The sequence below is a fragment of the Syngnathus leptorhynchus genome, chromosome 11, assembly GCF_054491065.1.
Source record: "Syngnathus leptorhynchus isolate UIUO chromosome 11, UIUO_Slep, whole genome shotgun sequence".
NCBI classification, from domain to species: Eukaryota; Metazoa; Chordata; class Actinopteri; order Syngnathiformes; family Syngnathidae; genus Syngnathus; species Syngnathus leptorhynchus.
Genome location: NC_141205.1, coordinates 6,175,537 through 6,190,575, shown reverse-complemented (window position 1 = coordinate 6,190,575; position 15,039 = coordinate 6,175,537). Strand labels below are relative to the sequence as shown.

General features: G+C 43.0%; 1 protein-coding gene across 7 annotated transcripts in view; it reads right to left on the bottom strand.

Annotated features, from left to right (window-relative positions):
* foxp4 (forkhead box P4) overlaps positions 1-15,039 on the bottom strand; it is a 139,902-nt gene that overhangs the window by 113,209 nt on the left and 11,654 nt on the right. For all 7 annotated transcript variants that reach the window (XM_085923456.1, XM_085923455.1, XM_085923459.1 and 4 more), the window contains exons 4-5: positions 12,586-12,711; positions 11,630-11,696 (exon numbers count right to left, since the gene is read on the bottom strand). The gene's annotated coding sequence lies outside the window, so the exon portion shown is untranslated. The remainder of the gene's footprint in view (positions 1-11,629; positions 11,697-12,585; positions 12,712-15,039) is intronic.

The window sequence follows — 15,039 nt, the reverse complement described above, 5'->3', positions numbered from 1 at the left end:
AAATTTGTACCGTTCAGAAGGATCTGAGGCGACTGTAAATCTCACTCATGAATAAATGCTTGCTTTAATATTCATTTGGCTCAACTGACTCAACACGTTTCAGACTGCAGATACACACAAACACACACACGCGCACACACACACACACACACACACAGTGACCTGTTTTTTTTATGGCTGAATAAATCTCCCGCTGTTTTGCCTCGGACTTGGTCAACTGCCAACCATTTATACCTGTAAAATAAATCTGTTAAAAGATGTCAATACCATTCGGTGCAACGACCATCATTTCTTTTCTTCTGCCCGTGTGGGTTCTGAAGGACTCAATGTTATCTAGAAAAGAGTTCATATTTTACAGTATTTTCTTTCAACAAAAAAATCCTGAGCATTTATTTAACTATTCAACAGTTAAGTCAATAGCTGAGCTGTGAACATCGTGCAAATGACCCTCATTTAAGTATTTTCTAAATGTTAATGAGTCGGCGTGTTGTATTTATGTGTACCACTTAAATTACAGATTTTTATTTATTGAGCAGAGCAGTAAAAGCACAGAATACATCTACATCAGCTTGTTCAGTGACTAATGGATTATTATTATATATATTTTTTACTGGGTTCTCAGAAACCGAGGCGGGACCGATTTCCATATGCACGGATGCCAAATAAGCCTCGATATGAGCCGTAATCTATAGTTGTAATAGGTAACGTATAGAGGAGTCTTTTATGTGCTTGAAAATGAGCGGTTTGCCTCAAAGAAACATTTAGCCTCCTACAATAATAGCAGTCAACACCCATTTAGCCGCTCGCTCACGTTACCATATGAATTTAGAGTTGAAAAAAACAAGACAGTAATAGTTTCTGTCGTTATGTGAGAACGGATTGTATGATCTGACAGAAAATCCTAGCTTGTAAACATTGGAAAAGTGAAGTGAAGCTACATTCAAATCTTATTAGCGTTATACAATTTACCTTTAAACATTAGCTGCATGGAGAGGAGGAAGACAGAAGAAATGAATCGCAAATGATCTGTCAGTCATTTTTCGATTATCTCTGATGACAATTTTGGGAACGAGCCCCGACAACCTTATTTAAACCTGATGGTCCTAATGCTGACACTGGTGTACATAGACTAGAATGAGAGGCTTGACTATTTTGTTTGCAAAATGCCTGAAAGAAGAAGAAAAAAAAAAAAAAAAAAAAAACAACTGCACCTGCAGGGTTCGCGCCCCCCTTGCATTTAATGAAAGTGTTTAATAAGATCACACTTCTTTGACATGTGTGTACACTCATTTATGTGTGTGTGTTTGCCCGGATTGTGAATGTGCATGCATGCAAGTTATCATCTTTATTAAAGGCTGCAGAATAACACCGTTTTAATGGCCAAAGGACATTGCACATTTCTGTTGTCTAAGATGTTCTAAATGTTTGTAGGTTTTTTTTTTTTTTTTTTTGGGACCGTACAAAATCAAGAAGCCCATGGAAAAAAGTCAACGTGAAGCTGCAGCAGCATGTCGGTCTAACCGCCTGTCTCTGTTTGGTTGCTTTTCTGCCGTGGTTTATTAGGAAATACATTGAAGGTACAATAAGAATATATTTTTTTTGCCTTCCTTGAAGAGTGTTTAACGGAACATTAAGAGTGTTATATTTCTAACTAAAATGAGAATGGCTAACCTCTTATGGCAATTTAGATGAAAATGTTAAAACATGACTCAAACTTAAATTGCATGTGCAACAAGTAAAAATATTATACCAAATTTCTGTAGCAAATGACTCCAAATTCCAGTTTGTTTTATTTAAACCCCCAAAGAACACACTGCATTTGACTTTGGCGGTTCCACTGTAATAATATTGATGAATGCAAATTATAGATTGTAAATGTGTGCAGAAGATATAGCTTAGAGTAGATTGAAATTTTTGTTTTCTTTAAGCTTTAAAAACCTACCTGCAGGCTCAAATACACATACATCCATTTAAAAACCTGCCTAGTTCATGCATACAGCATCATGCAAATAAAAGATGTGCAAGAAAAAGAAGAGGCTGTCAGTCACTAAATAAAGAAAGACATACAAAAGGCTGCATTTGCAATCAGATGTTTATTGCTAGCAAAGGCCAGCATATGAAAAGAGGATAAACCATCAGTTGGGAAAAGACGAAGGGGGGAGGTGGAGCAAGAGCAGTTCAATTCATCAACCTAGCCCCACCTAATGCAATGGGAGATTAATTAATTTGTTTGTGTGATTGCCACAGCTCACATACACACACAGACACACACACACACCTCAGCATCACATCGGGTTCTCTCCCTCCTTCACGTTTGTGTTTTAATATGCGGCTGGTGCCCGCTATCTCAGGTTCCACTTCCTTGTCTTTTGTTTTGTTTTGCTGAGCCTTATTTCTATCCCAAATTGAGTCTTCAAATTATCATTTTTTATTCAGACTACTTGCCGCACAAGTGCGAATGGATTGCATCGATGCCTTTTTCCGAGGATAATTCATCGCAGCCAAAATATGAAGTAGAAAACAAAAGAAGGCCTCAGAAGAAATAACATTGTGCATGAGGTACATTGTGACAATATTTCAAGATTCTGTCTCTCTGCTTCTCTCTCTCTCTCTCCCACACACATTTGGTAATAGTTATTAAGATTCCAAGCTGTGTTCCTTCCTCTGTTGGTTTGGAACTCCAGCGTCACACTGGGAAGTTAAGGCTCTTAGGCTGCCTTCAGTCCACTTTTCTCTTTAGATGGGACACCATGACGAGCGGGGTGCTCAGGAGGAATGTGAAGGACTACTAACTATTTTTCCAACCTCAACCCCGCACAGATGACAATACGATAGTTGGGTGTGTTCTTATTCTCCCTTCTAGTGTGTGATGTTGATGATAAAAACGAGAAGGCCGTTGTGGAATTTAGTAAGAAGAAAGGAGTCGGGCCTAGAAACGTCCACATTATCGCTATGTGTGTACCCTGTTTGAACTAGTCATAAAAGTCTTGGCTCAGAGCCACAAACATTGGACGACACATACCTTGTGAGTGCCTGAGCAAACTTTGGAGGCCAATAATTGGAAGTTACTTCGCTTCAGAGAGCATGACAGGAACCAAGAGCTTTTTCGCACTGTTTGTTTGCAGCAGTTGGGCGCGACTTGGGATAGGTCAGAGGACCGTGTGGCCCAGTAGTGTGGAGGGGTGGTGGTGGTGGTGGTGGGGGGGGGGGGGGGGGGGGGGGCAGGAGAGGGTTAAATCCGGGCTGCCATGGCTAATGCTTCAATCTCCACCCCCCTCCTCTCTCTACAACAACACAGGATCGACAAAGACAGGATCAACAAAACTCTGACCAAAATCCTCTGACGCACTGACACAGAAAATTCCCAGTCTTCCTCAGGGTGCACAAGGGACAGCAAACACACACACTCTCGCGCACACACACATATATATCTCCTACTGCTTAGGGAACAACAAACAAAGGAGGTAAATACAGCTGCAGACGAGTAGGCAGATAAGAGCCAATCCCTTTCCCCAACTTGTTCCGTGGCTCACTGGCTACTGACTGCCCTCTGCGGCCGGCTGCCTCAGCTATGCCTCTTACACAGCACAAACACCTGCTGCTTCATGCTTGGACTCTTTCAACCACAGCATCCTTTGCCAAGCTCCAGAGCTCCATACAAAACTTTCCTTTCCTTTTATCACGGCCCATTTTTGTCAGCTCACCAGCTCGACTGCATTGTCATGCCAAGTGTCTTGACTTGCCGCAATGCAGATTAGTGACATCAAACACAGATCTCAGCACTTTGGGGATGAAAATGCCAGACAAGCTTGTTTTTGAGTGGCGCAGACAGAGCCGGACGTCACTGTGTTTGTGCACATGTCTGGATGAAAAGATGGAGTGATAGACTCCCTGCAGATAGAACGAGAGAGTGATAGGGAGAGGTGGTGGAGGAAGACAAGGAGGAGGAGGAGGAGGTGCTGCTAGACTCAGACAAACTGCATGCAAAGGGCGTTTGATGTAAACCAGGAAGTTAGTTCTGTAACTCCATCTCCCCGTCCCACCGACTTAGTGAAGGATCGCGTAAGGAGGAATGAAGGAGGCCCTTGTCTGGAGAGCCAGGGGTTTTCCACATCTGTCCTCCGCATTGTAGCCAGCCTCTCTAAACAGCCCGGGAGTCTGTTATGGCTGTGGGACACACACACACACATACACACACACAGCAGCTACGTCTGAGTGAGCCTTGTGGAACGCTTTAACACTGATTGCAGTTAAGCGTTAAATCATCCATACTAAAGTTACCAGAGAGAGAAAAAACATCAGGTTGCAATTCCTCCCCCAGAGATGTCTGCATTGGTGTGTGCGTGTGTGTATGTGTGTTTATGAAACAGCAGTCATGCAACACTTCCCTGCCTTCTGAAGGGATCCTTGTCTTCCTTTTTTCTCTCCTCTGGAATGCTTTGACACACACTCGCCTATTCTTCCTTTGAGGCATTTGACATGTTGCCTCCGCACCCCAACCTATCCCACACCGTGCCATGATCTACGGACCCTCACCTCCCAAAAACTCTGGAGTGAGAAGAAATGGCAAGCCTTTCATACTTTCAGTGGGTAGGTGCCAAGTAAACAGGGATGCGTACGTTCACCAACACGGAGGCAAGAATAACTACAGTTACACAGATACAGGTTGGGTCCAAGGCACTAAACTACTCACTTGTGACCCCTGTGGGCTAATAAAGAACATCATTCAAATCAATCTCATACAATAATTAATTGTGTAAGAGAACAGTAAACAGCTTTTAGGGTACAAAAGACTTGGATTGGTATATGTGATGGGTGTCATGAATTTGATAGCTACTAATTCTGATCTTCCATTAGCCACAAACGGAACCAAATTCTCTCAAAAACAATCCATCGCAACTGGAAACTCTCTGTCGAAAGTCAACCAAATCAAATCAAATCAGCGTCACACAACAGACAGCAGTTGCCCCGCAATTCAAATTCCACAAGTCAGGTCAACTTGTCGCTCTTTTTCTTGTCTGAATCCATTTTGTAGCAAAGCAGTCCAGCCGTCGCTATTGTTTCTTTCATTCTCTCCATTACAACCATTTGATGCTCATCTCAGCAGGCTGACATGTCATTGTAGTGGGCGTTTGACAGTCAAACACATTTCAACGTAATTGCCACCTCATAACGTCATAATTACCATCGACGATGCAGTTCTCACTCCTGAGTGGCTTGGCAATAATGGGAGCGCTTTAATGATAGGTATGTTTCATGGCGTGCACACGCGCGCACACACGCGCACACACGCGAGCGAGACTGGCTCTTGTCCAGGTTTGCTTTTCTTATCATCTTGCTATTTCTCTTCATGAGGATCGCTCATTTAATTCAATTAAAACTTTTAAACAATCTAATTGGAAACAACTGCCTCAAAAAATTAAATTACATAAACAAAACTATCCTGATAGATTACGTCTAATATTGGGCATCTGGGCCTCATTAAGCGGCAGTAATAACAGTATCAGCACACAGGGAGGACGGGGAGCAAAGCATTTTCTGCTGTATTAGCTTTGACTGGTCGTGCGAGTAGAAGCTAACCTGTGTGTCGCTTTACAACAAGGCCGAGTTTATTTATTCTCTATTAGGGCAGGAGCAGACTTTAAACCCAAACAAGCCAGCACGGCACCCTCCCCTTCCCATGTTGACGCTTTTTTTTTTTTTCTTCTTCAAAACCTCTCTCTGGCCCGCCCAATTAAGAACATATGGAAATGGGGCACAGTAGAAGTGAACGCATGTCAAGCACAGGTTTGTGTAAGAAGGTCAGAAAGTTTCCTTGAGTCTGAAGGATGAGTGGAGTAAACATGTTTTAATTTCAGAAAGATGTTTGAGTTTGGCCATACAATTTTGTAAGTGCTTAAAAAAAAATCCCCATTCCTGATTTGCGTATCAGGCCAAACAATGTTCCAGAAAACGTTTGACATGGGCTTGTATGGACCGATACCAAAAAAAAAACCCTTTTGTGTCACGTGTTATATAATTTTTAATTTTTTTCATAATTCTTCTTGTTTGTATACTTTTATTCATCTTTTTTTATCCACACAGGTTTATCCGGATGAATTGACGTGTCACCATCTATCTAATGTTCCCTTGGCGAATATAACACTATGGTAAGAATCTTTATTTTCCCTCTATCGTTAAAATAATAGAAAAACTATGAGGTCTTTTTTTGTAATTTTGTAATATATCATCATAGAAACATATGTTTGAGCAAAACACTCTCTCCACGTCACTCTGTTCCCCCTCCAGGTGGGGGGCGTACATGTCCAGTCACATTACCACCCTTGACCTCTTGTAGGCTGCGTTCTCATTAGGCACGGTGGATGCAGGATCCAACAACAACATTTTACACCCAACAAAACAACATCTTAAATCATGTCGTTCTAAATGGTGAGAAAAAATGTGCAAAACGTAACTCACCCTTGACCTCTGTGTAGGCTGCATTCTCATTAGGTACGGGGGATGCAGGATGCAACAACATTTCACATCCAACAAAACAACGTCTTAAATCACGTTGTTCTAAATGGTGAGAAAAATGTAACCCATAACAATCTCATCTAACCCTTGACCTCATCAATCATATTTAATACACTCTTGGTAGCCATCAATCACATTTAATACCCTTTTAATGACCTTTTGATAACCTTTTGATAGCCATCAATCACAGATGGATCACATTCTGACTCAACATACACTTTCCTCTCTCTTATATATGCAACGTACTAGTGGTATCGGTACTTGGTATCAGTGACTACTCAGGAATTGAGACCTCGTACGTGGACCGGTTTAAAAAAATAAATTATAATAAGTATTGAATTTTACTAGTTTTAACCTTAGAGGGTCTTTTGCATATGGTGCTACTGAGCTCCAGTGAAAGGTGAGTGGTTGTCTACTGCCCATACCTGCTGTCCAGTGCAGAGCAACACTTTTGTTAGATGCAGCTGTTGTCAAGGTCAAACTTTTTTCTCAAACCTTCTCCCCTGAAACTTTCTTTCCCTCTGATCTCTTCCTGACCCTGGATCAGCCTCTTGCTGCCTGTCTTTCTTTGCCTCTACCACTTCTCTGCGTCTCTCCTTCCCTCCCCTGCTGTGGTTTCAACCCGTGTCATCACATCAGAGTCGACAGCTCTAATCACTGTGCAGGCTGTAAAACATGGCAGGGACTGACAGCGGGGCTCAATGTGCACACACACGTGCACACAAACACACACACCTTTCCCTTCCCTTAACACGCACATCCAAATGCAGCAGACACACTTTGGTGGGCACACACAATCGTGCACATGTACATTAATGCGGGCATGTGCCCAAACATATTCAAGGAGACTTCATCTTTCATCACACCTACTCCATCTCAGGTGTATTATTGCACCAGTTTCCCGCCTATGTTCTTGTGCAACCCCAAACATGGTGTTCCTAGAGGTTGAGGAACAAAGGAAGAGCTGCCAATCAATGCCTGATCCCCTTAATCCTCAGGTAAGACAAGAGCTTTACCATGAAAGACTGTCACAGGCCAGACAGAAGAAAACACACTAGCGAGTGACCCAGCAAAGCAACTTTTTTTGTGTGTGTGGGGGACGAGTCCATTCATACCCCTCCCCTCCTGCCGGACCCGATGTCATTGCTTACCGAGTCAATTGTGGCCCGCAAACCAGGGGTTTAGGACTTTTGAGGGCAGGAAAGTGAAATTTGTTGATTTTTATGAGTGCTTCCATTCAAGGCAAGGCAAGAAAATCCACAATTTCATTGGTATTCAAAATAATTTGAGTCAGCTCCAAGGAGGAGAAAGGACCACAGGCTCTCAAGGTTAGTCTGATTGAGGCTCAAGTGGGCTTGGTGTACGTACTTGTGTGGTCCAATCCGTGCATTCTTTTTTTTTTTCTATTATACTTTGTGTTTGTAAAGGTTGATGTGAGTGTTGATGCTTTGCTGTTTGCATGTGTGTGCATGTCCATTAATGGGAAAAAAAGGCTATTGATAGCCACTGTGCACCTGATACAATAGAAATCTGATTTCAGTGCTGGTAATTTATTACTAACCTTTCTGCATTCATGGCAACAAGATCACATCATCAATAGAGGATGTATGCTTGAAAAGTTTAAAATGTTTTTATTCAGCCAAACTCAGATAAGACAAAAACAGTTCAAGGAAACAGGGAAAATGGTCAAATGAAATGTCTAAGCACAAAGGATCACAAGCGTAACCAGAAGGTTCTCCAAAGATATCACACAAAAAATATATATTTTTTTGCAAAACACAATGAATTTATGTTGACAAAGACGTGAACTGATTAAGCCATCTCGGATTGTTTGTCCTTGAGCGTTATTGTGATGGAGAGTAACATCAATTCATCCCCTTAAAAAACATCGGCACAAGGAATGATTGAGATCTTTCAGACATCTGCGCTCAAGACAGAATTTCACCAGTGAAAACATCTCAAACTCTCTTTCAAGGAGGAACAATGTGGAGTGCCTCCGCCTATCAAGGCGCAAGGCTATATTTTAAAAAACTTTGAAATGCCGTGTATTGATGGCATAGGGATGTTTACTTCCGTGATCGGCCATTATATGACTTTAATAGCTTTTCACAGAGCAAAAGATGAATTTCAAGACGCTCAACGAGATGAACGTTGCCAAAAAGAATACAAGAATCGCAAACCACAATATTTATCCTGTAAGATAAGACATATGGCAGACGGTGTAAGTGATGCCCGTATCGTTTTCAATGAGGCCCTAAGGGTGTGTGTGTGTGTGTGTGTGTGTGTGTGTGTGTGTGTGTGTGTGTGTGTGTGTGTGTGTGTGTGTGTGTGTGTGTGTGTGTGTGTGTGTGTGTGTGTGTGTGTGTGTGGCGCGTGTGTGTGAGTGCGTCAGGAAATGGCCAGCTTCAGATTTATCCTTGCTCGATCAGGTTGCAAGTGAGTTACTGCCATCACTCCCCCCCATCACCACCTCAGGGGCTTGGGTGGTATGTCATCGTCTATGTGACACCCATACTCTGTGGCGTGCTTGTACACACACGCATGTACCCCCCCATCATCATCATCTGGCTAGACAGTAATGGCCGCCGGAGCAGATTCGAGTTTCTCTGTGGGCTCAATACAATATATGTCAACAGTTCCACTGAGAGTGTGTTCTTTATTTTTCAAAACAAAACAATCAGGCCAGGGGTGTCAAACTCTTTTTTTTTCGCGGGCCGCACTGTAGTCATAGCTCCTTTCGGAGGGCCATTATGACTGTCAACCCAAATAAATGTATGAGCACCTCATATTAAATACAGTAAAAACTACAAAACAAACTGACAAATAACTCGTTTTCAAATCAGACGAGTAAAAACTGGTCAAATATAAAAAAAAGATATTAAAAGTGAAGAAAATTTGCAATTCTAGTAATGACACGAATTTGATGCACAATTTGTCTTCGCGGGACACATAAAATGATGTGGCGGGCCGTATCTGGCCCCCGGGCCTTGAGTTTGATACCTGTGCTGTAGACCAAAACAAGATTTGTTGAAGTCTTCAGTGAGGTCTCATTGGACATGAATCATGCCAGTATGAACTCTGCAACTCAACCAACGTTTGTGTTGAACGTCACACGTGCACGACCACTGTGCCCTGACTGGCCAAAGTTTTGATTTGTGAAGTGTTGTAAGGAATGTTAATGATGTTCTATTCAAAGGTGTCAATAAGCCGTGACAGCGTGCCTGTGAGCCACCAAATGAAACCGAAGCGGCTAAATGCAATCCAGTCATAACTCATTGTCATCGTTTCGAACTGTGCTCACTGGATATCTTGTCTACCTTAAACTTTTGTTTTTCAACTTCAGCTGCTTGCGAGATACTCTACATAACCACATTTAATAATCCCAGAGGGGATTTAAATTAGCATGCTAGGCCCAATCACCACAAGCCACAACAACCCTGTGCAACAGCTGTAACAAAAACGTCCCAGACCTCACAGACTAGTTCCAAGCAGAACTTTAGAATAAAATACTTGATTGATACTAAAATAAGTCCTGCAATTGTACTATCTCAAGAAGTTTTGTGGATTTTATTTAGTCTCTTCGAAGAGCACATGTGCAGACATGCGTACATGCACAAGAATGAACCCACCACAAAGTTCTTTGCTGTCATGCAAGAAAAGGTTTTAAAGATAAAAACAATCCATTCCAAGCATTATTCCATAATGTAAAATAATCTACTGTTTACTGTCCAATGTCACCATCATATAAAATTGACTAATTATAGAAGTGTCGAATAGAATTAAGCATATTTATTTGTTCAAGTCTAAATTAGATTTTCATTAAAATGTTAATGGATGGATGGATATGAATACTTTTCAATTATTTAGTCTTCCATGAGAGCAAAAAAACGTTTTTTGAAGCGTTCTTTAAGAACCTTTAAGAGGTAATGGACGAGGGGGAAGGGGACAACAAAGAGTTAGAGGAAGAGCAGAAATCACTGATGAAATTCTGGCACTATTTGGACATTCATTCATTTATTTATTTATTTATAGTATTTTATATATTATATATATTGTACTATATATTTTATATATTTATTTCCATTTGAACTCAGTTATAATCTTTTGATGTTGCACCTTTGGGATCTGTCAATGCAGTAAGGCTGCCATAGCGTTTTGATCATGTTCCAGCAATTGCCCCGACCCGAAAGAAGAAAAAAAATCCATTGTGTTGTAGCAAGGGAATTGAATCTGACAAATGGGAGTTCACCAGCGTATTAGAATGAAATTATATGAAACAAAGCTGTGAAATCATCAAAGGCAGCTCTGATATAACATAATAGATTTCTTGTTCAGGTTCTGCTGATGCGCCTTTCCTAAACCATTTCTCTTGCAGGGACACTGGTGCCATACATTATGTCAGTGTCACACCAAATACGTGTGAATGGGATGTAATTCCCCCAGTTTAAGTCCCTTATTTCCATTTTGTCATGTTTGAGCGCCTGTCATGCTTTTGAACAAACATTGACATCATTAAAATGCAAATTCGCTTTGGATGGCGGAGGAGATGGAAGGAGATCTCCAAGCTGATACGCACACAAGAAGAAACACACACACACCCAAACTAAGACACACACACAACTGCCAGTCGATACGGCAAACATTCGTGAGGAAGCGATTGAGTACAGTGTGTACAGTGTGGGAGCGTTTACGTTCTATCTTGGTCTGAGTGTGCTCCTGCCCTTTATTAAGAAAAAAAAGGGGGGGGGGGTAGCGGCCTTCACTCCAGGGCCCCTGCAGAAGCTCAGGGAGTGGCTAAGTGGGTTAACCCAGAGGCCCAGTCAAAGCCTGTGGAATGGATAAGTGGGTCACCCGCCCTCCACTGAACACTCAAAGGATCCACTCTGACTCCTCTCCTTTTTTATTATTAGAGCTGGTCTAATGTGTGAGGGGACCATATGAAGGAGCATGGCACTCATCTCCACAGGACTAAGGCAAGATTGTCACAATGTATGGACAGTAACTAAAGAAATCAACTGCTGACTGCTGAAAATTGAACCAACCCAGGTAGTTGGCACAAAGAGACCCACCATACAAGTCAAATCCAGTGGCAGTAAATAATGGGAAACCTTACCTGACCAGGGTGCACTTTGGCCCAAAATCAGTCAGTAGCAGGGATTGACTCCATCATCCCTGTGACCCTAAAGAGGAAAAATCAGTGAACAGAATTGTTGGATTGATGGCAATTATTAAATTTACAGGCTAATTTGACCACTTTTAGTCGTAATACTGTGTGCAAGTAGCTCCCACAAAAACAGAATGAGTATTTTGCAACGCAAATCAACAGTCCCTGAGGTAACAGCCGAAATCAAGATCTTATTACTTAAGTCCCGCTCACTCGCTTTCTCTCTCTGCCTCCACACACACACACACACACACACACACACACACACACACACACACACACACACACACACACACACACACACACACACACACACACACACACACACACACACACACACACACACACACACACACACACACACACACACACACACACACACACATACACACACACACACACACACACACACAAATGCACAGTGGCTTGTCAGCTGCCAGACCCTGACGTCTCCTTTCATGTCGGCCAGGCCTCCGAGAGAAGCTGAGAGATGCTGAGGGGCGCGCCAAGCCTCCCAGGGCTTTGAGCGGCGTTTGATTCCTGCTAGATAATAGCTGGTTCACTGTCAGCTTCCGGGATGATCAGTTAAATCCTTAATCACTGCCTGTCCACTTGCATGACAGTTGTTTTTGGGCTCCTCTTCTGGACCCGATGAGAAAAGTAATCCCACGTGAGAAGCAACAGGGTTGAAAAAATATAATAATCATGTGGTGGAAGGGATGTGGATGCAGGTTTATTCCCAGAAACTGAACTTTGTCATTGGAGCTTGTGATTCTCCAAGTCAAGAAGAACTTTTAACTGTCAGCATGACAGGAAGAAGGTTTGACCGCTCCACTTGTCTTCGAACCTCCTTTTTCCTCCTGCTTCAGAGGAAGAAAGAAAGACAAAAACGGTAAAGTCGTCACCTGTCAGCCTGTCCTGTAGTCCCGTCACGGGCGAAGTGGCGTGGGGAGATGAGCGGCCTTGATCAAGGCTACTCCGAAGTAAGGTGCTGCCACCGCTGACAGCCTCTCAACTCTGACCGCCGCCTCCTTTAAGATTGGGAGAGACAAAGACGGAAATTTCATGTTGCCATCTTTTTGTTCAGTTCTGATTGTCAAGTTCAGGTTCAGAGTGCGTCAAAAGACGTTTTGGAAAATTTAGGCACTGACACTTTTGGAGAGTCGTGAATTATTTTGGAAGTCTGTATAAATCCAAAGGATTAAATTAAAGCGGGTGATCTGGAATAAAATCTGGATTGTCATGTTTGCTACAAATGAGAATAAACCAATTTTATGAATGTGTTCGAGCGTCATTTACTCACTTCAAGTGATAAAATGAACAGCCAATTCCCCAGAATTTCGTATCGGAGCTTTACTCACTGCTGTTTCTTGGAGTGCATTGTTACATTACTCGAAATAAACCCACTTCAAATACAGTGTTGACTTTTTGTGGGATTTCCGACTGAATTCTTTTGAGAACACAAGGACTTATATAGCTTATTCCTTCTGCCTCTTCCTTGTTCTTGCACATCCAGCTCATCCATCCTCACTTTCTCACAAGCACCATCACGCGCACAGAAAGATGCTATTGTGGCTTCGCTGTAAAAGACGGCCCCGTACTCAATCGCCTCATTTCCACATCTTGACCTTTGACCGCTTGATTCTAGCCGACAGCGCTCGGCTGCAAGGCACAGGGATTCTTTCAGCCAATCGAATCGGAGCGCAGCTGAAGGTCAGCGGGTCACCGTCGCACCGTGTATGGAATTCCATAGAGCGGCAAAGGTCAGGGGTCACGCTCAATCACAGCCCGCAGAGCCAGGGAAAAACATGACTCCTAAAGCCACAACGCACAACAAATGGTGATACATGATGACGCAACCTGATGATACAATCTAATGGAGGCTCTGCATTGTTTTATTTGCCATCAATAATAGTTACACCATGTAGGACGTTTCAAGATGGGAACACTTGGAAAGTACATTAGAAGCTTGTAGTCATATGATTTAGAATGTGATCCAACGCTTAAGAAATTCCATCAAATAAACAGACAAGTGTTGAGCCTTATTTTGATTTGCAAAGAGTTACAGAACATCAAAATACATTAACCTTTCAGAGTGGCTTTTATAATTTTTTTCCACAGTACGCCATGTTTTTTTTTTTTTCTTCTCACAATCCAGCAGGTCAACAACACTGCCAGACTGATATTCAGTTCCAAACTAAGCAAGGGTAAAAAATTTTGTGCGCGTGTGTACAAGTGCATGTGTCAATCAGGGAAGTCTCAGAGGTGCCATCTGCAAATCTATTGAACGATCGTCAAGAGACTACCAATCTGTGCGCGAGTGCAATCTCCAAGGGAGCATGCAGGCCACGTCTGCTGCTTAACACTCACTTTCATCACGCACACGCTCAGAAGTGACAGTCCCTGTCTACAAAGAGATTTAAAGCATCGCCAAGAGACCTGCCATCTCTTTTCCCCTCTCTGTCTCTCTCTCACACATGCAAACACACAAACATGGAGAAATACCCGCACAAAGCTTGCAACAACGGGCCCGATGATGTCACCCAGAGACGTCTTTTAGTCCCACATAATTTCCCATTATTCCTCCTAATGAACAAGAGTGAAGCTGTTAAACGGTTCCCCTTTCCCATCCCTCCTCTTGTCTCCCATAACCCTCCGCAACCTCACATCCCGTCATCCGCGTTAAATCTCCCTCGCATCCCGGGCTCCCTATTGACAAGTATCCCCAGAACGCACCGGCAAACACAAGGCCCGCAAAAGGCTGAGTGCCTCGGCTAACAACCGATACACAAAAACACAACAACAAAGCGGTTGTTGTCAGGCTGTTAAGTCCTTGCCACTGAATCCGAGGGTCGAGGAGACGGTAAGCAGACAGTGAGAGGGAGAACAGGATGAGATGAGCTTTGGAGAATAAAAGCCGGCTAATCCTCGCATTTGGATATGGGGAAAACGCAGGCCCGCAGGAGAAGGCATCAAAGACCAAGCTAAATTAGCCTCCATCCGGCGAGGCAGAGGAGCAGAGAAGAGGCATGCGGAGCGAGAGGAGCGCGGAGAGCTAGTCTCCTATGGGCCCAGATTAGCAACACACACTCATTATTCGCCAGCATTGCGCGCAAGCACACATGCACACACCACCGTGCCCACAGATTAGAAACATACACTCATTATTCTCTCTCAGCGGGACACTAAACCCCAAAAATCCAGCACGCTTGCTGGGAGCACTTGCACGGAGACTGGCTAACCGAGTAACGGGGCCCATCATTGCCTTTGTGTGCATTGTAAGCTAGGCTGGGAGCTAGCACCTCGCTGGGAGTAACTCCGTGTGTGCGAGTGTGTTTGAGGCGGAAGGGAGAACAGAA